We start from the raw sequence: 22,335 nt of genomic DNA, 5'->3' as shown, positions 1-22,335 counted from the left end.
ACAACCATTTATTAAACTCGGACCGCAAAGCTGACCACAACTCCTCAGCTGTGTGACTCTTATTACCAAGACATGTCAAGCTAAAGACCGCCTGATGCCGTTGCGCTCTGCTGCCAGCATAGTAATGAGGGGTGCGTGATTCCTTCTGCGCAGTGAGAACGCTGGTGGCCTGACCAGGCAGGCTTGGGGCGGAGGTGGAGGACCCAGATGAGGTGGAGGATGCAGAAGCAGTGGCGGAACTTGGACAGACAGAGGATTGACACACAAGTCGTGGGGACGGCAAGACTTGTGCAGCAGACCCTTCACCATCTATCACCATAGTTACCCAGTGCCCAGTCAGCGACATGTAACGTCCCTGTCCATGCTTACTGGTCCAAGTATCGGTGGTGAAATGCACCCGTTCACACACAGAGTTTCTCAAGGAAGCGGTGATGTTGTGTGCGACATGCTGGTGTAGCGCGGGCACACCTTTCTTAGAGAAGTAGTGGCGACTAGGCATCTGGTACTGGGGCACAGCGACAGACATAAGGTCTCTAAAATCCTGTGTGTCCACTAGGCGGAAAGGCAGCATTTCGGTAGCCAACAGCTTACAGAGGGATAGAGTCAACCTCTTAGCTTTGTCATGGGTCGGAGGAAGTGGCCTTTTATTTGACCACATCTGAGGGACAGAGATCTGGCTGCTGTGTGTAGACGGTGTTGAGTAGGGTGTCCCTGGAAAAATGCAGGTTTGTGAGGAAAGTGCAGGCGGAGACATGATGTTGCCTTCATCCAACGTTGGTGCTATCGAGGTCTGAGAGAGCTGTACACACTCACTTGTTTCCCCTTCCAAACCAACTGACGACCTTACAAGCAAACTGCCTGTTGCGGTTACAGTGGTGGAAGTTTTGCGTGGAAAAACAGGTGTGGCAGCTGTCCCCACAGTCCTAGAAGATGAAGAGCGCGCGGATGCAGTGGAAGGGGCGGGCGGTGGATGGTTCGCTCCGCTAGGCCGCATTGCAGCACGGTGAGCTTCCCACCGGGACTTATGATATTTATTCATGTGACGATTCATGGAAGAAGTTGTCAAACTGCTGAGCTTTTGACCTCTACTAAGAGAATCATGACAAATGTTACATATCACATGAGTTGGGCGATCTTTTTCGATGTGAAAAAAGGACCAGGCTAGGCAAGGCTTAGAGGCCATGCGACCTGTTGATCCACCCCGAATAATGCTCATAGGCAGAGTGGTGGCTGAGGATGCAGTTGTAGACGTGCTACCAGTGCTCCGACTCTGTCCAGGAAGGCGCAAGGTAACTTCGTCGTCGGTTGCATCCTCCTCCACCGCCTCTGTTGACCTCCTCGAGTGCCTGACTGGGGGTTGACAGTAGGTGGGATCTAGAACGTCATCATCAATTGTTGTGTTTGCACTCCCCTCCCCCTCAGACCGAGCCTCTTCTTGCCCTGACGGAATATTTAAGTTGTCATCCCAATCGGGTATCTGCGTCTCATCTTCATCAGTATGTTCCTCATTGTCTATAACCACAGGTGTTACAGTTTGTGACAAAGGGTCAACATTATGCTCAGAAACTTGGTCCTCACGGCCTGAATCTGAGTCACAAAGGTTCTGGGCATCACTGCAGACCATTTCCTGTTCTGTACTCACTGTAGCTTGGGAGCAGACCTCTGATTCCCAGGCTATAGTGTGACTGAACAGCTCTGCAGACTCAGCCATCTCAGTTCCACCATACTGTGCAGGGCTGATGGAGACTTCAGAGCTGGGAGAAATCAAGTGTGATTGGGATGACAACTCAGAGGACTGGTGTTTTTTGGATGCGGTACTTGAAGTGGCTGAGAGGGCACTTGTTGGACCACTTGAGATCCATTCAAGCATTTTCCTTTTTTGCCCATCATCTACCTTTCTTCCTGTTGTTCGTGTCCGTAAAAAAGGGAGCACATCGGATTGTCCACGGTAAGTAGTAGACATCTTACTTTTGCTGGTAGATGGTCTATCTTCAGCAGATGATAATGGAGCTTTGCCACCTTCCCCACGGACAAAACCTTTTTTGCCTTTTCCACCACGCCTCTTCCCCTTTCCACCAGCATCTGTCATTTTGCCACTCATGTTGATTGCGACAAGATTGTGGACTGAAAATGTGGTAGTAAAAATTGAGAGGTGGTGAAGATTGCAGTGGTGGTCTAGCTTTATTAACAGCAGAATAATAAAGAATAAATATCCCTGACAATGCAACTTAGTTATAATTAGTTGGAGTGTGCAACGCAGGCAGACGTGCTGCAAATGTCTTTGCACTAGTGGGACTATAGCAAAGTCCAATAGCCACGTATAGGATGCCACTAGGTACACTGAGTGTTTGCTAGTATAATGGCTTGGTTAGAATGAGTTGTAGTGTGCAACGCAGGCAGACGCGCTCTGCAAATGTCTTTGCACTAGTGGGACTATAGCAAAGTCCAATAGCCACGTATAGGATGCCACTAGGTACACTGAGTGTTTGCTAGTATAATGGCTTGGTTAGAATGAGTTGTAGTGTGCAACGCAGGCAGACGCGCTCTGCAAATGTCTTTGCACTAGTGGGACTATAGCAAAGTCCAATAGCCACGTATAGGATGCCACTAGGTACACTGAGTGTTTGCTAGTATAATGGCTTGGTTAGAATGAGTTGTAGTGTGCAACGCAGGCAGACGCGCTCTGCAAATGTCTTTGCACTAGTGGGACTATAGCAAAGTCCAATAGCCACGTATAGGATGCCACTAGGTACACTGAGTGTTTGCTAGTATAATGGCTTGGTTAGAATGAGTTGTAGTGTGCAACGCAGGCAGACGCGCTCTGCAAATGTCTTTGCACTAGTGGGACTATAGCAAAGTCCAATAGCCACGTATAGGATGCCACTAGGTACACTGAGTGTTTGCTAGTATAATGGCTTGGTTAGAATGAGTTGTAGTGTGCAACGCAGGCAGACGCGCTCTGCAAATGTCTTTGCACTAGTGGGACTATAGCAAAGTCCAATAGCCACGTATAGGATGCCACTAGGTACACTGAGTGTTTGCTAGTATAATGGCTTGGTTAGAATGAGTTGTAGTGTGCAACGCAGGCAGACGCGCTCTGCAAATGTCTTTGCACTAGTGGGACTATAGCAAAGTCCAATAGCCACGTATAGGATGCCACTAGGTACACTGAGTGTTTGCTAGTATAATGGCTTGGTTAGAATGAGTTGTAGTGTGCAACGCAGGCAGACGCGCTCTGCAAATGTCTTTGCACTAGTGGGACTATAGCAAAGTCCAATAGCCACGTATAGGATGCCACTAGGTACACTGAGTGTTTGCTAGTATAATGGCTTGGTTAGAATGAGTTGTAGTGTGCAACGCAGGCAGACGCGCTCTGCAAATGTCTTTGCACTAGTGGGACTATAGCAAAGTCCAATAGCCACGTATAGGATGCCACTAGGTACACTGAGTGTTTGCTAGTATAATGGCTTGGTTAGAATGAGTTGTAGTGTGCAACGCAGGCAGACGCGCTCTGCAAATGTCTTTGCACTAGTGGGACTATAGCAAAGTCCAATAGCCACGTATAGGATGCCACTAGGTACACTGAGTGTTTGCTAGTATAATGGCTTGGTTAGAATGAGTTGTAGTGTGCAACGCAGGCAGACGCGCTCTGCAAATGTCTTTGCACTAGTGGGACTATAGCAAAGTCCAATAGCCACGTATAGGATGCCACTAGGTACACTGAGTGTTTGCTAGTATAATGGCTTGGTTAGAATGAGTTGTAGTGTGCAACGCAGGCAGACGCGCTCTGCAAATGTCTTTGCACTAGTGGGACTATAGCAAAGTCCAATAGCCACGTATAGGATGCCACTAGGTACACTGAGTGTTTGCTAGTATAATGGCTTGGTTAGAATGAGTTGTAGTGTGCAACGCAGGCAGACGCGCTCTGCAAATGTCTTTGCACTAGTGGGACTATAGCAAAGTCCAATAGCCACGTATAGGATGCCACTAGGTACACTGAGTGTTTGCTAGTATAATGGCTTGGTTAGAATGAGTTGTAGTGTGCAACGCAGGCAGACGCGCTCTGCAAATGTCTTTGCACTAGTGGGACTATAGCAAAGTCCAATAGCCACGTATAGGATGCCACTAGGTACACTGAGTGTTTGCTAGTATAATGGCTTGGTTAGAATGAGTTGTAGTGTGCAACGCAGGCAGACGCGCTCTGCAAATGTCTTTGCACTAGTGGGACTATAGCAAAGTCCAATAGCCACGTATAGGATGCCACTAGGTACACTGAGTGTTTGCTAGTATAATGGCTTGGTTAGAATGAGTTGTAGTGTGCAACGCAGGCAGACGCGCTCTGCAAATGTCTTTGCACTAGTGGGACTATAGCAAAGTCCAATAGCCACGTATAGGATGCCACTAGGTACACTGAGTGTTTGCTAGTATAATGGCTTGGTTAGAATGAGTTGTAGTGTGCAACGCAGGCAGACGCGCTCTGCAAATGTCTTTGCACTAGTGGGACTATAGCAAAGTCCAATAGCCACGTATAGGATGCCACTAGGTACACTGAGTGTTTGCTAGTATAATGGCTTGGTTAGAATGAGTTGTAGTGTGCAACGCAGGCAGACGCGCTCTGCAAATGTCTTTGCACTAGTGGGACTATAGCAAAGTCCAATAGCCACGTATAGGATGCCACTAGGTACACTGAGTGTTTGCTAGTATAATGGCTTGGTTAGAATGAGTTGTAGTGTGCAACGCAGGCAGACGCGCTCTGCAAATGTCTTTGCACTAGTGGGACTATAGCAAAGTCCAATAGCCACGTATAGGATGCCACTAGGTACACTGAGTGTTTGCTAGTATAATGGCTTGGTTAGAATGAGTTGTAGTGTGCAACGCAGGCAGACGCGCTCTGCAAATGTCTTTGCACTAGTGGGACTATAGCAAAGTCCAATAGCCACGTATAGGATGCCACTAGGTACACTGAGTGTTTGCTAGTATAATGGCTTGGTTAGAATGAGTTGTAGTGTGCAACGCAGGCAGACGCGCTCTGCAAATGTCTTTGCACTAGTGGGACTATAGCAAAGTCCAATAGCCACGTATAGGATGCCACTAGGTACACTGAGTGTTTGCTAGTATAATGGCTTGGTTAGAATGAGTTGTAGTGTGCAACGCAGGCAGACGCGCTCTGCAAATGTCTTTGCACTAGTGGGACTATAGCAAAGTCCAATAGCCACGTATAGGATGCCACTAGGTACACTGAGTGTTTGCTAGTATAATGGCTTGGTTAGAATGAGTTGTAGTGTGCAACGCAGGCAGACGCGCTCTGCAAATGTCTTTGCACTAGTGGGACTATAGCAAAGTCCAATAGCCACGTATAGGATGCCACTAGGTACACTGAGTGTTTGCTAGTATAATGGCTTGGTTAGAATGAGTTGTAGTGTGCAACGCAGGCAGACGCGCTCTGCAAATGTCTTTGCACTAGTGGGACTATAGCAAAGTCCAATAGCCACGTATAGGATGCCACTAGGTACACTGAGTGTTTGCTAGTATAATGGCTTGGTTAGAATGAGTTGTAGTGTGCAACGCAGGCAGACGCGCTCTGCAAATGTCTTTGCACTAGTGGGACTATAGCAAAGTCCAATAGCCACGTATAGGATGCCACTAGGTACACTGAGTGTTTGCTAGTATAATGGCTTGGTTAGAATGAGTTGTAGTGTGCAACGCAGGCAGACGCGCTCTGCAAATGTCTTTGCACTAGTGGGACTATAGCAAAGTCCAATAGCCACGTATAGGATGCCACTAGGTACACTGAGTGTTTGCTAGTATAATGGCTTGGTTAGAATGAGTTGTAGTGTGCAACGCAGGCAGACGCGCTCTGCAAATGTCTTTGCACTAGTGGGACTATAGCAAAGTCCAATAGCCACGTATAGGATGCCACTAGGTACACTGAGTGTTTGCTAGTATAATGGCTTGGTTAGAATGAGTTGTAGTGTGCAACGCAGGCAGACGCGCTCTGCAAATGTCTTTGCACTAGTGGGACTATAGCAAAGTCCAATAGCCACGTATAGGATGCCACTAGGTACACTGAGTGTTTGCTAGTATAATGGCTTGGTTAGAATGAGTTGTAGTGTGCAACGCAGGCAGACGCGCTCTGCAAATGTCTTTGCACTAGTGGGACTATAGCAAAGTCCAATAGCCACGTATAGGATGCCACTAGGTACACTGAGTGTTTGCTAGTATAATGGCTTGGTTAGAATGAGTTGTAGTGTGCAACGCAGGCAGACGCGCTCTGCAAATGTCTTTGCACTAGTGGGACTATAGCAAAGTCCAATAGCCACGTATAGGATGCCACTAGGTACACTGAGTGTTTGCTAGTATAATGGCTTGGTTAGAATGAGTTGTAGTGTGCAACGCAGGCAGACGCGCTCTGCAAATGTCTTTGCACTAGTGGGACTATAGCAAAGTCCAATAGCCACGTATAGGATGCCACTAGGTACACTGAGTGTTTGCTAGTATAATGGCTTGGTTAGAATGAGTTGTAGTGTGCAACGCAGGCAGACGCGCTCTGCAAATGTCTTTGCACTAGTGGGACTATAGCAAAGTCCAATAGCCACGTATAGGATGCCACTAGGTACACTGAGTGTTTGCTAGTATAATGGCTTGGTTAGAATGAGTTGTAGTGTGCAACGCAGGCAGACGCGCTCTGCAAATGTCTTTGCACTAGTGGGACTATAGCAAAGTCCAATAGCCACGTATAGGATGCCACTAGGTACACTGAGTGTTTGCTAGTATAATGGCTTGGTTAGAATGAGTTGTAGTGTGCAACGCAGGCAGACGCGCTCTGCAAATGTCTTTGCACTAGTGGGACTATAGCAAAGTCCAATAGCCACGTATAGGATGCCACTAGGTACACTGAGTGTTTGCTAGTATAATGGCTTGGTTAGAATGAGTTGTAGTGTGCAACGCAGGCAGACGCGCTCTGCAAATGTCTTTGCACTAGTGGGACTATAGCAAAGTCCAATAGCCATGTATAGGATGCCACTAGGTACACTGAGTGTTTGCTAGTATAATGGCTTGGTTAGAATGAGTTGTAGTGTGCAACGCAGGCAGACGCGCTCTGCAAATGTCTTTGCACTAGTGGGACTATAGCAAAGTCCAATAGCCACGTATAGGATGCCACTAGGTACACTGAGTGTTTGCTAGTATAATGGCTTGGTTAGAATGAGTTGTAGTGTGCAACGCAGGCAGACGCGCTCTGCAAATGTCTTTGCACTAGTGGGACTATAGCAAAGTCCAATAGCCACGTATAGGATGCCACTAGGTACACTGAGTGTTTGCTAGTATAATGGCTTGGTTAGAATGAGTTGTAGTGTGCAACGCAGGCAGACGCGCTCTGCAAATGTCTTTGCACTAGTGGGACTATAGCAAAGTCCAATAGCCACGTATAGGATGCCACTAGGTACACTGAGTGTTTGCTAGTATAATGGCTTGGTTAGAATGAGTTGTAGTGTGCAACGCAGGCAGACGCGCTCTGCAAATGTCTTTGCACTAGTGGGACTATAGCAAAGTCCAATAGCCACGTATAGGATGCCACTAGGTACACTGAGTGTTTGCTAGTATAATGGCTTGGTTAGAATGAGTTGTAGTGTGCAACGCAGGCAGACGCGCTCTGCAAATGTCTTTGCACTAGTGGGACTATAGCAAAGTCCAATAGCCACGTATAGGATGCCACTAGGTACACTGAGTGTTTGCTAGTATAATGGCTTGGTTAGAATGAGTTGTAGTGTGCAACGCAGGCAGACGCGCTCTGCAAATGTCTTTGCACTAGTGGGACTATAGCAAAGTCCAATAGCCACGTATAGGATGCCACTAGGTACACTGAGTGTTTGCTAGTATAATGGCTTGGTTAGAATGAGTTGTAGTGTGCAACGCAGGCAGACGCGCTCTGCAAATGTCTTTGCACTAGTGGGACTATAGCAAAGTCCAATAGCCACGTATAGGATGCCACTAGGTACACTGAGTGTTTGCTAGTATAATGGCTTGGTTAGAATGAGTTGTAGTGTGCAACGCAGGCAGACGCGCTCTGCAAATGTCTTTGCACTAGTGGGACTATAGCAAAGTCCAATAGCCACGTATAGGATGCCACTAGGTACACTGAGTGTTTGCTAGTATAATGGCTTGGTTAGAATGAGTTGTAGTGTGCAACGCAGGCAGACGCGCTCTGCAAATGTCTTTGCACTAGTGGGACTATAGCAAAGTCCAATAGCCACGTATAGGATGCCACTAGGTACACTGAGTGTTTGCTAGTATAATGGCTTGGTTAGAATGAGTTGTAGTGTGCAACGCAGGCAGACGCGCTCTGCAAATGTCTTTGCACTAGTGGGACTATAGCAAAGTCCAATAGCCACGTATAGGATGCCACTAGGTACACTGAGTGTTTGCTAGTATAATGGCTTGGTTAGAATGAGTTGTAGTGTGCAACGCAGGCAGACGCGCTCTGCAAATGTCTTTGCACTAGTGGGACTATAGCAAAGTCCAATAGCCACGTATAGGATGCCACTAGGTACACTGAGTGTTTGCTAGTATAATGGCTTGGTTAGAATGAGTTGTAGTGTGCAATGCAGGCAGACGCGCTCTGCAAATGTCTTTGCACTAGTGGGACTATAGCAAAGTCCAATAGCCACGTATAGGATGCCACTAGGTACACTGAGTGTTTGCTAGTATAATGGCTTAGTTATCAGTTGGAGTGTGCAGAGGACAAGAGGGTACAGTGGCAGGATTGTGGTGCTCTGGGTAGAGGAATGGAAGACTGCCTTTCTATTCCCTCCTAATGGTGAAATGCAGGTAGGAAATCCCTGACCTGGGCTACACAGACGCTGTTGCTGTTTGCAGGACCTGTCACCTATGGCTCTCTGACCCTGCCGGTTGGAGCCCTTAAAAGGACTGCTAGAAAGTGCTCTCCCTAAGCTGTCTAACGCTGTGTATGCAGCGCATACAGCTGTATCGGCTATAGGACTCAGGAAGACGGAGCTGCGACAGTGATGTCTGACACCAAAGACGCAGAAGGCAGATAATGGCGTCCGTGAAGAAAATGTCCGGTTTTATAATGCAGGGACATGTGACATGCAGATCCTATCACACATGCCGTTGCTTCTCTGGCTCAAAGTCCACTTAGCTGTGTGTGTGTCTGGGATTGGCTGACATGCTGGCCCGCCCCACAAGACGCGCGCGCTTAGGGAAGGAAGACAAGAAAAAAAAAAAAAAAAAATGGCGATCGCCATTATAGAAACAGCAGTGATCTGAAGGCGCTGTTCACGCACACTATACACTGAAATGTGATAATAGTTTGATTCACAGAGTGACTTACACTATTACAGCAGAAACCAAGCTATGATTTAGCTGTTTTTTGGCTGCTAGAACCGTTCTCGAACGTTTCTAGAACTACCGAGCTTTTGCAAAAAGCTCGAGTTCTAGTTCGATCTAGAACATGCCCCAAAATCACTCGAGCCGCGAACTGGAGAACCACGAACCACGAACCGCGCTCAACTCTATTCAGCACCCTCAAAATACCCTAAATCCTTTAAAAAAAAGATTTTTTTTTAAACCTGTGTTGTATAATCAATAATTATTAATAAATATTGTAATAAATTTAAGAGCTGCGATTGATTAATAGCATAGTTTGAGCTTAAATGGACATACAACAATATCCAAAATCAATGTAAAAATACACAAATTATTAATACAGTTGAATCAATAATTTAAACCCATAACAATAAGCAGATTTTCTTACCCTAATGACTATAGCCGTATTTGCAATTTTTTCACGGTAAAATGACTAAATCTTTTTTTTTTTCGCTATTAAAGTGATTTTGAACCTCTTTTTTCCAATGACAAATAGGAATATACTGTATGACCACACATTGCTGTATTTGCTTCTTCTGTGGGATAAGTCCTCAGTACAAAAAAGACAAACTAAAATCATTAGTTAAAATAGTTATTCAAAGAATTGAAGCTGTAGTGACATTGAGAATACAGTGCGCAAAAACTTTCCACCTATTTCTTCTGGGTTCGAATGATATATTCCGTATGCAAATATTGAAATATCCATTTATTTTAACTTTATTGATCCAGTCACAGAAAATTAGCTAAACATAAAATCTATGCTAAGCGAGACAGAAGACAGACACACGGCTAATTCAATTGTATGGAAACAGAGATGGAAAACGGGCAAAGAAATAATCTCATTGTACGAGGGGTTGTGTTACCTGTCAGGTGAGGATGAATGAGGAAGACCAGCATAAGGCTTGTTATAATCCGATATTTGCCTGCTTCATGAAATAACATTTGTTCTACTGTCCATGTAGTCATGGATGGAAGGCAACCAAGAAAATAGCAGCAATATTGTTGCTTGAAAGCTCTCGTAATCACATCCTCACTCTGTGTGACCCATTGTCAACCACTCCCATTGTCAACCAAATCCAAAAATTGTATGGATTTTGTCTGTTGGGTGTACATTGTATACCCTCATTTTAAAGAGCTTTGATTGACAATAGACATGATAATAGCCCAGATGTTGAGTAGAGCCATGAATAGTCATTACGGCAAGGTACCAAAAAGACTGCACAAAGCTGGCTGAGCACAGCAGGGATAGAACATATAACATCATTCTCTGCCTTCTATTCATAGATATTTGTAACAATGACATGTTTTAAAAGCTAATAAGATACATGTCATACATTACTCATAGTTTCACTAGGCCAGGTTTTCTATTGTTAAGCAGTCACTCTATACCAGGTCTCAGGCTTCTGATCATGTGCTCGACCCAAGACAGCATTTCCTCTGTTAGCAGGTGGCTAAACCAGTATGTTAAGGGAGATGGTTGACTATTTCAAGAGCTAAATCCCCCTTTATGTAGATCTATGGATCTGCTGTAGCAGAAAAGTGGCTGGCTTGGCTTCAAACACTTAACTGGTCATATATGGATACTGAAAACAGGAGAGTGAAAGAATTTGTATTGTGACGCCACTTTCGGGTTGCGGTTATGGTGATGGAACCGCCGCTGCACTATCTATTACCTCTGGGGCTGATGGTGGTGGCAGCTGACATAGTAGGCCCTCCGCAAGCAGGACTGGGCCCCAGGGAATGGATGGAGGGTTCTGTCGCAAAAAGAAGGGAGTGGAGATGCAGTGCAACTTCTGTTTACTCACTGTCAGATGGAATGGTGGCCTTGAGGACGGCTGGTTCAGACCCCTGGTCCCTTTTTTCTGAGTGCCGGTGTGGTGACCTGGTAGTCTCTTTCGCTGTCACCTCTCACTTGTGGTTGGGACCCCGTAGCCTGGAGCGTTTGTGGGTCCCTTACTGTCTTTTGGCAGTCTCTTGTCTGTATGGTGGCCAGTACGAACCCTGTAGGGTCGGTGTTCTATTACGGTCCCTGGTTTAATCTTTACTGCTGGTGCCCCCGGATTCTTTGGGTCAGTGAGGTCCGAGAAGATCCCCTCACTGTGCAGGTGTTTGTCAAGTCATGTGAAGCTGTCGCCTGACCTAGGGCCCTGTGCCTCGTCGGTGCTCTGGTTTCAGAGGTACCTGGCTGTACCGTCCCTGGCAACCACTCTCCTTGCTACCTGGGTCACCATTACATGACCCAGTCTGGAGAAACATCCGTCCCCTTCCACTGTCACTACGGGACTCCTCCGTCTGTCTGTGTCTGGTTTATTCCCTCCCACCGGGCTGCCTTCTAGTGGACTGGACTGGCTCCACCCCTAGGAGGCCATCCGTTGGGTTCAGGACTAGTCAGTTATCCCTAATGGGGAGTGGGAACTGAGGATGTTAGGTGTGTTGTTGGTACTGGCACTGGGTTTCCAGGTCCCTGGGGGTAGGCCCTGCATCTTAGTCAGGATGCCCTGAGGGGTTCAGAGGCGCTACAATTAGACTGCTCAAAAAATTAAGGGAACACTTAAAGGGAACCGGACACCAGGTTTTTCCTATATAAACTGTGGTCACTATCAGTGAGCCCTTATATACGGCATTCTAGAATACTGTATATAAGTCTCCAAGCTAATCTGTGTAATATAAAAAAGACCTTGTATTATACTCATCAATGGGGCAGTTGCTGGTCTTGGTCCGGCGCCTCCTCTCTTTCTTCCATCGAGATCCTCTTTCCCTGCTCAATTTGGATGAGGCACCCTACATCATCCACACAGTGTTCTCAATTGTGCTCCTGCACAGGCGCACCTCTCTCTCCCCTGCTGAGGGCAAAGTAAAGTACTGTCATTCTCTCCTAGCACCAACACCGGAGAATCCTCACAGTGTGCTGTGTACATGTTGTGAGAATTTACAAGTCAAAATTATAGTTTAAAAGGGTTGTCCCACAAACAAAAGTTAATTGTAATCAATAAATCAATAAATCTTGGAATAATAATAATTTCCACAATTAGATGTGTTTAAAAAAAATGTTCCTGTGCTGAGATAATCTTATATATGTGTCCCTGCTGTGTACTGTGTAATGGCCGTGTCTGACCGTTCAGGAACATGATCTGATCATACCACATCTCCTGGGCTGGGGAGGTAGTGAAAAAATATACAGACATTACAGCCCAAGAATGCAAATAATTATATGTTTGATACAAAACATTTTATATACAGTGCTTAGAGAAAGTATTTACTTTCTTGCCATTTTTTGTGTTTTGCTACCTCACAACCTGGAATTTCACTGTTGTTGTGGTTTTTTTTAGGGTTTGTAGAGCCTCCTTTTGCAGTAAATATAGCTGCAAGTTGCTTTGGATAAATCTCTAGGAGCTTTCCAAATCTTGCCACGGGAATTTGTGCCCATTTCTCAAGGTAAAACTGCTCTAGCTCCTTCAAGTTAGATGATTTCCTCTGGTGAACAGAAATCTTCAAGTCTGACCACAAATATATCTCAACTGGATTAAGGTCTGGGTTTTGATTAGGCCACTGCAATACATTTACACGTTTCCCCTTAAACCACTCGAGTGTTGCTTTAGCAGAAGCTTTGGGTCATTCTCTTGTTGGAACGTGAATCTCCATCCCAACCTGAAATCACTGACAGACTGAAGCAGGTTTTCCTTAAGAATATTTATGTATTTCCCACCATCCATCTTCCCCCCGACTCAGACGATTTTCTCTGTCCCTGCTGCCGAAGAATATGCCAACAGCATGATGCTGCCACCACCATGTTTCACTGTGGGGATGGTGTTCTTGGGGTGATGAGCTGTTTTGATTTAGCACCAGACATAGTGTTTAACTTTGTGGCCAAGAAGTAAACTTTTAGTCTTATCTGACTACAGCACCTTCCTTCATACATTTGAGTAGTCTCCCACATCATTTGGCAAGCTCAAAATAAGACTTTTGATTTTTAGCTGTAAGTAAAGACTTTTTTCTGACCACTCTTCCATAAAGGCCAGTTCTATGGAGTGTATGACTTATTGTGGCCTCATAGACAGATACTTCAGTCTATGCACCTTCTTCTGGGTTACTTTTGGTTACTATGCTGCCTCTTTGATTAATGTCCTCCTTGCCTGGACTGAGAGTTTTGGTGGGCATCCTTCTATTGGCAGGTTTGTTGTGGTACCATATTTTTAACATTTGATGATAATGGATTTGCTGGTGCTCCATGGGATCATCAGAGATTGGGATATCTTTTTAGAGCCCAACCCTGATTTGTACTTCTCAACAAATTTGTAACTGACTTGTTTGGAGATCTCCTTGGTTTTCATGGTGTTGTTTGGTTAGAGGTGCCCCTTGTTTAAATCCAACCACCAGAATTTTGCAATGTGAACTAAAGGCAGTGCCATACAGATAGTAAGTACCTGAATCCAGGAATACCCGTTGTAGAAAGATCTGATGCTTGGTTACACAAATATCTTTAATCAAATTTGCAGAAATCCACTTCTCTTTGATTGACAGGTGCAACGGTGGTGGGCCTTTGTTAGTTGGGTCTTCGTTGTAATGCCCAGCTTCCTCTATTATGTGCCCCCTTCTTTATTTGAATCTCGCTCTGCGCCGCCATTGCTGCTTTTGGCAGCTAGTGTGCATGGCACAGTGATTCTGTTTACATTGAAATGGAGCTGGAGTCCACATGGGTAAACTGTGATCTCCAGCACCATTTTATTGAGGACAATGTGTTGAAGACCATAAAAGACAGGAGCACATGCTCAGTTGTGGAAAAAAAAAAATTGCGCAGGCGCCAATGCCTTTTGCATCTTCTTACATTGCACTGGTCCAATTTAAACACTAATGTGAGCGAACCTTTAAATGGAACATATGTACAAAATGAGCCAATTAAGATGTGAAACCAGGCTTTGTGACTGTGCCGCTTATAATCGCTCCATTGAAACCTGATCATAGTGCTCCACCAACAACTAGGGGGCGCCTCACAGTTGAGAGACACTTCTCTAATCCATAAGCAAAAACTATTAGGGAGATGTGGCTGTAACTGCACACACGAGCATATAGACGCAATAATAAACGCCTGCTAATCACAGATTACATGCTCCGATACTAGGATGCTTGTAACACATTGCTGCAGACATCCGGTACCAGTAGAATTGCTTATTGAGTTCATTCAGGGAAGTCAGGGAAGTCCTCAATACCTTTTCCATGTAGGTCAATTACGATAAAATAATGTCAAGCAAACAGTTCAAGGTAATGACAAAGGTAATTGGTTTTTAATGAGAGGACTATTATAGGAATATAGGTGAACAGCTTGTTTGTAATATGTTTTTCACCAAGAACAAGTCATACTTGATACTACATTTCCAGTCATGGCTGAAAGTGTTGGCATCCTTGAAATTCTTCTAGAAAATGAACGATTTCTCCTAGAAAATTATTATAATTACACGTTTTGTTATACACAGGATTATTTCCTTTGTGCATATTAGAATAGCACACAAAAAGGGCGAAATAGACATAATTTCACACAAATGCCAAAAAAATGGGCAGGTCAAAATTATTGTCACCTTTCCAAAATTGTGGCTAAACAATTTTGTTTCAAACATGTGGTGCCCGTTCAAACTCACCTGTAGCAAGTAACAGGTGTGGGCAATATGAAAATCACACCTGAAACCAGATAAAAAAGGGAGAACAAAAAGAGGAGAACAGATCAGTCGGAAGATATGAGATCCATATTGTTGAAAAATATAAAAAATATCAAGGTTACAAGTCCATCTCCAGAGATCTTAATGTTCCTTTGTCCACGGTGTACAACATAATCAACAAATTTATAACCCATGGCACTGTAGCTAATCTCCTTGGATGTGGACGGCGGAGAAAAGCTGATGAAAAGTTGCAACACAGGATAGTCCGTATGGTGGATAAGCAGATACAATCAAGTTCCGAAGAAACTTAGTCCTGCAGGCTCAGGATGCATCAGTGTAAGCGCAAACTATCCCTCGACATTTGAATTAAATGAAAAGCTTTGGCAGAAGACCCAGGAGGACCCCACTGTTGACACAGAGACATAAAAAAGTTAGACTGCATTGTTGTAAAATGCGTTACACTGGTACCACTAATGATGTTTGAGGTGGCATTGTGGGTAAGTGAGCAATTAAGGAGGAGGGTCTGGTGACCTATATATATCTCCATTTTGTTTAACTTTTTTCGTATATACCAGGCTTCATGAGATTAGGCAGTTTTGAGCTAGTTGCTTATTTGGTCTCTCTTTGTATAGGTGCTATGTCTTCCCTTGATGAGCCACCTAGGTGAAATGCGTAGGGAGGCCCCTGGGGGATGTATATGTGACGTCCTGGCAAAACCAGGTAGTCACAGAGGTTGTACAAATCTCTCAGGTACAAGACTCCATACTCCTTGGCCTACCAACACAAAACCCACACCCAGGTGCACAACACCAGCCAGTAAAGCCTAGTCACTCCCCTATGATAATAGGGACACACCAGTGGGCGGGACCAGGTGGATGGGATCGCCCACCTAGGGGTCCACTAGTTGAAGTGGAGGAGTGTGAAGTGGCAGCGGAGTCAGGGGTCGGGGCCCATGGATTAATGGACTAGGTGGCAGACGGCAAGCAGGACCACAGGCGACGCAAATCCGGTCATGGGAGACCTTAAGTGGACCGGAGCAGGTTTGCAGCTCGCCGGTGCCGACAGCGGGAATCCGGTCCGGAGGCCGTGCACAGTCGGGCTGCCTGGACCCTAGGGCAAGGAAGGTTTCAAGCCCCTTATCAATTGACCAGCTGGGGACAAGGTTTCAGGCCTTGTTCCACAGTAAGCCCAGAGAGCGGAACAGAAGCCCAACGTGGGGGATAGGGTGTCTGCCACAACCCACAGAGATCCCAATTGTCAGATTTTGTAGGCCACAGCTCCCAACATACAAAATACTGGGAGTGGACTTCCCCGTTTCAAGTGGAGTTGTCCCATTGAAGACACAAACACTGAGTGCAGGAGGAAGGGTGTGGGACCCGAGTACACCCACCGGAGGCAACCGGTCACTGGCAATTTGGTTTACCACTGGACTCTGTGTGCAATTCCTTGGAACTTTGAGTACACCATCCGTGCCCGGTCCAACCCTGCATAACACTCTCCGCAGCCACCAATCCTGTTCACCTGGGACCCGGGACTACACCTCCCCTACCCGTGGAGGGGATTCCATACTGCTGCCCCGCTCCATCAGCCCCGGGTGTCCCATCTCCAGGCAACGGCGGTGCTACCAGCTCTCACAGCAAGCCACGGGTGGCGTTACTGACAAAAAAACCCTTGTAAATGCCCCCCTTTCCTACGGTTGTGAGGACGGACGGCTATACGAACCCGGGTCCGGCTACCACTCAAGCCATAGTAATGAACCCAGATCCAAGCAGCCCCTGCAGCGGCCCGGCCCCCGTCTGCAACATATAGGTTCAGTCACAGCAGGGCCAGATGTGGACTGCCCTTGTAAGGGCAGGAGATATCGGGAAGACAAAGGGTCAGTGTTAGTCTCATACAGGGACAGTGATCGGGTCTCCATCACTGCCATATGCTGACGGTATAACGATTGCAGACCGTGGGAGAAGCTTGATCCGCCTTATGGATAATCTCAACTTGGGTGAGATCAATCCTTTTTTGTCTTTTTGAGCAAATGTGTATATTAAGTTTATGTGTGTGACCAAACAATTCATTTTGGTACTAATTTATATACTTATACAGCAATAGTGTCCTGATGATATACTCTCCTATTAGTGCTAATAATAGATTGATTATAGGAGGCAAAGCTTTTGATTATTCTCTGGGCATATTGCAATTTTTTAACCCCTGGGAGATATAATTTTTGGTTACTTCTGTCTATAATGTGCTTGATTATCTGATGTGGATCATTTACTATGCGTACATACAGTATGTGTTTTGTCTTTTTTGACTATTGCATACTGAAGGAAGTTGTATCTCTGAGGTTGGCTTATCCATACGCCATTCTATGTTACTTACTCAGGCAAAGTGCAATGTTTGGATTAAACTAGTCTGCACTATTAATGCTCTATTTGAGGTCATGACGGAGTGACTAGTCTATTCGATATTATCTATCATATACTGTATTTGTATTTGCCCTATTATTGTATTTACTGTCTCTAATGCCTGCTTTACACACTTCAATAAATCTTTCAATCCGTCGTGGGGGTCAAGTTGTAAGTGACGCACATCCGGCATTGTTCGTGATGTATTTGCGTGTGACACCTACGTGCGATCAAGATTGAACACAAATACGGTGATCGCATACACGTCATTTATTCCTCATACATTGGACGTTTTGTTGTACGAACCTAGTCAATTGAAACGTGTGACATCCCTCATACGATTTTGATGTCTGAGGCTATGTGCGCAGGTGTGCGCTCTGCACCGCAGCTTAAAAAAGGTCCGCTTCAGAGCGCAGCTGAAAAGCTGCGTTCTGAAGCGCCTCACAATGTCTGTCATTCACTAATCTCTGTCAGTCGGTCACTATCTCTGTCCCTCTCTCTCTGTCCATGTCAGTCTATCCCTCTTACCCCCTCTCTCATACTCACCGATCCCAGATCACCGGCGCGGCACTGCATGGCATTCACACTGCTCCGGCGGCTTTTACTATTTTGAAAAAGCCGGCCGCTCATTAAACAATCTCGTATTCCCTGCTTTTCCCGCCCACCGGCGCCTATGATTGGTCGCAGTGAGACGCGCCCCCATGCTGAGTGACAGGTGTCTCACTGCACCCAATCACAGCAGCCGGTGGGCGTGTCTATACTGTGCAGTGAAATAAATAATTGAAAAAAACGGCATGCGGTCCCCCCCAATTTTAAAACCAGCCAGATAAAGCCATACGGCTGAAGGCTGGTATTCTCAGGATGGAGAGCTCCATGTTATGGGGAGCCCCCCAGCCTAACAATATCAGCCAGCAGCCGCCCAGAATTGCCGCATACATTAGATGCGACAGTTCTGGGACTGTACCCGGCTCTTCCCGATTTGCCCTGGTGCATTGGCAAATCGGGGTAATAAGGAGTTATTGGCAGCCCATAGCTGCCACTAAATCCTAGATTAATCATGTCTGGCGTATCCCCGAGATACCTTCCATGATTAATCTGTAAGTGACAGTAAATAAACACCCACACCCGAAAAAATCCTTTATTAGAAATAAAAAACACAAACATATACCCTCGTTCACCACTTTAATAAGCTCGAAAAAGCCCTCCATGTCTGGCGTAATCCAGGATGCTCCAGCGTCGCTTCCAGCTCTGCTGCATGGAGGTGACCGGAGCTGCAGAAGACACCACCGCTCCTGTCACCTCCATGCAGCAACTGAGGTGAGTATCGCGATCAGCTGAGCTGTCACTGAGGTTACCCGCTGTCACTGGATAAAACTGGATACAGGATATTCAATCCTTTAAAAAATCCACATTGATTTTCACATCAGACGTTTTCTAAGCATTTATTTTCTTGAAGTGGTTTTGAATCCTCCCAAAATAGTGCATGTAACCACTATGCAGCAAATCTTGGTGGAATCTGCTGAAAGGTTGGCACAAAAGTTAGTGCGCACAATTTTTTTTCAGGAGAAAAATTCCTGAAAAATTTATAAGAAAATGCGCAAGATAATGAAAATGTCAATTCTATGTAAAAACGACTTACAGGCATTTGAGCATTTTTTAACCACTTCAGGTTTCTAAAATTGCCAAGTAGTTAAAAGACATTCTTCTACCATTATCTGCTTGGAAGACGCTGTTCACTTTACAAGTCAATGAGAAAAAAATGTGATCGCTGTTTTGAGTGTTTGTTTTGCCATCATTTTTACTTAAAAAAAAAAAATGAAAATTTTTTCATTACTCAATGGAGTAAAAAAAAAAAAATGTACATAAAAACTATAGTAAAAAAAACATATAAAAACCTATGGAAAAACTCTCCAAAAAGCCACCGGCAGCCAAAACTGTGGGGAAGTCACTTAGGAAATGACTGAAAAGACAACACAAAAGATGCTTCAGGAAAAAAAAGCCAGGGTTTCTTGAAGCATGTTCCATTTGAAAACCTTGGAGCACATAGCCTAACAAAAGGCAGGAAAAAAAAAAGCTCAGAAGAAACTCTTCTAAAACTCTGCGGCTATGTGCACACGTTGCGTTTTTTCATGCGTTTCCGCAGCGTTTTGAACTGCAGCGTTTTAATGCAAAAATGCATGCATTTTGATTTCATAGCAAAGTCTATGGGAAATAGTCATATTTTGTGCGCACTATGAGTCCAAAAACGCTGCGGTTTTTTTTTACAAAAATTTGTCAAAATCTCTGCGTTTCAAAAAGCATGTCGATTGTTTTGAGCGTTTTGGTAACATTGAAGTCAATGAGAATTATCAAAATGCATCCTAAAACAAATGTCTAGCGTTTTACACGCATTTTTGATGCAAAACGCATGCTTTTTTGTCAAAAACAATGTATGCGTTTTTGCCATTAAAGTGAGGGCAAGAGGTTTCCTTTTGCCCTCACATCCAGCCCGACTTAAAAAAAAGAGTCAAACAATAATTGAAATTTATTTTTAACATAAATATTAAATCTCAATAATCATTTTCGGAAAATTATCATGATAGTGTATGATTTAAAGCATTTTTTTTTCCTATTGTTTGATTGTTCAAACTTTATTTAGTAGTGTCTTTGTATTGAAAACTCATCCCATTTTAAGCACTGAAAATGCATGTCAAACTCATGCGTATTTGCTGCGTTTATGTGGTCAATGACAAATTCTGCCAGAGGATGCGTTCATTTCTGCATGGTACTGAACGCAATGTGCGCACATAGCCTTAAAGAGGTGGTTCACAAGTTATTTTTTCAAGGCACATCTATATTATGTTGAAAAACAAGGTTTCTCTCAAATACCTTGTGTTGCCAATAGTGCCTTTGAGTGGCGCTATTGCGGTCTGCTCATCCCCTTCTAGTGACCCTTGGGCTCCGTGACCTCTGATGTCCGATAAGGCGCATGACCTCTGATATCCAGTAATGTCATGTCAACTTCCAGTTGACCTGACATCACAGCGGCCGGCCCCAGTCCTCCTGAGTGAGTGGGCTGTATGTGGCATTTCACCGCTCGTCACAGCCAGGCACCTCCCTGACTCTCTCCTTCCCTGCAGAGCGCCGCAAGCAGGAGAAATGCTGGGCTGTGATGAGCTGTAAAACGCTGCCCACAGCCACTCAGGGAGACTGGGGCCGGGCTCGGTGATGTCAGGTCAACTTGAAGTGAGAACCGGACGTCAAAGGTCATGGAGCTCGAGGATCATGAGAAGGGGATGAGCGGACCGCAATAGTGCCACTCACAGGCACTATTGGCAACACAAGGTATTTGAGAGAAACCTTGTTTCTCAACCTAATATCGATGTGTCTTGGAAAAATAACTAGTGAACCACCCCTTTAAGAACCGCTTGAGGAAAAGACACTTCTTCAAAAACACCCCAAATGGTATGTGAACACAGCATAAATCAGAGACCAATGTAGCCGCCAAGCTTTTTCAGGAGCAGCTGATTCTGGAAAACATTGGTGATCATTATCCTGAGGCTGTTTCACGGTTGTTCAACAGAGCATGAGAATGTCATTTCTTTTCACCGCTTTAGAGTTTATGAGTCCTAAAGCACTTATAAGAAGTGCCACCAGATGTAATATGTTGACAGCTATTTGAAATTCCTGTACACTATGCTCATTTTATGGGGCAGTTTTGTTGTGTTTTTCTAGGTGGATTCTGGGTGGAATCTGCCTGAAAAAGATGCCAAGTAGAAATATCACAAAAATGGAGAAGTTCTTGAAACAGTTTCCACTTGAAAAACCTTGAAATCTTTACACATCTCGAAAATGTCTGTATTATGCGGGCTTTACACAAGACGACCGATCGTGCGATGCATCGTCGGGGTCACGGTTTTCGTGACGCACATCCGGCATTGTACACGATGTCATCTTGTGTGACACCTCCTAGCGACGCAATATCGCTCACAAATCGTGAGTCATGTACTCGTCGCTAGGTTTCATAAAATTGTTTAATTAAAATGGCGCCGGTTGTTCATCGTTTCCGTGGCATCACACGTTGCTCTGTGTGACACCACGGGAACGATGAACACAGCTTACCTGCGTCCCGCGGCACCCGCCGGCTATGTGGAAGGAAGGAGGTGGGCGGGATGTTTACATCCCGCTCATCTCCGCCCCTCCACTTCTATTAGCCGACTACCGTGTGACGTCGCTGTGACGCCGAACGTACGTCCCACTTCAGGAAGTGGACATTCGTCGCCCACAGCGAGGTCGTCCGGAAGGTAAGTGCATGTGACGGGGGTTAAACGAGTTTGTGCGCCACGGGCAGCGATTTGTCCGTGACGCAAAAACGACGGGGGCGGGTATGATCGCTCGTGCTAGCGCACGATAGATCGACTCGTGTAAAGTAGGCTTTAGAATAGTCTAAGAGCCCATAGATTACCATGTAACAAGGTTGCTGTGAGGAATGTGGTCAGGCAAGATGGATGAATGAGTGTATACAAATAACAGTACTAGATCAGCAGATAGTATCTTAATTCTGGAATTGTGTAGCCATGTGTAGAAATAATAAAGCATAATAAATAGTAAACCCAAACTTATGTAGCAGAGACTGTGTAATCATTGGATAATTTAACTCATTAGTGTGGAAAGTGGGCTCTGCACTGATGCTCTACACTCACAGAAGTGGGTGACGAGTGAGGGACCCCACACTATGACATCCATATATGTCCCGATAATGACTTTTAATTTGCAGTCAAATGACAATTACAAGAAATTAATGACTTAAGCCCAGCACATGATTTAGCTGCACTTAATGTGAAGAGATGTGACATGCAGTGATGATCTATATGTTTATGTGATGTCACAAGGACATAGAACAGTTTAATTTTTTCATTAAC

This window comes from Anomaloglossus baeobatrachus, chromosome 8 (genome assembly GCF_048569485.1).
Source record: "Anomaloglossus baeobatrachus isolate aAnoBae1 chromosome 8, aAnoBae1.hap1, whole genome shotgun sequence".
Lineage (NCBI taxonomy): Eukaryota > Metazoa > Chordata > Amphibia > Anura > Aromobatidae > Anomaloglossus > Anomaloglossus baeobatrachus.
Note: the sequence above shows the minus strand (reverse complement) of the source record.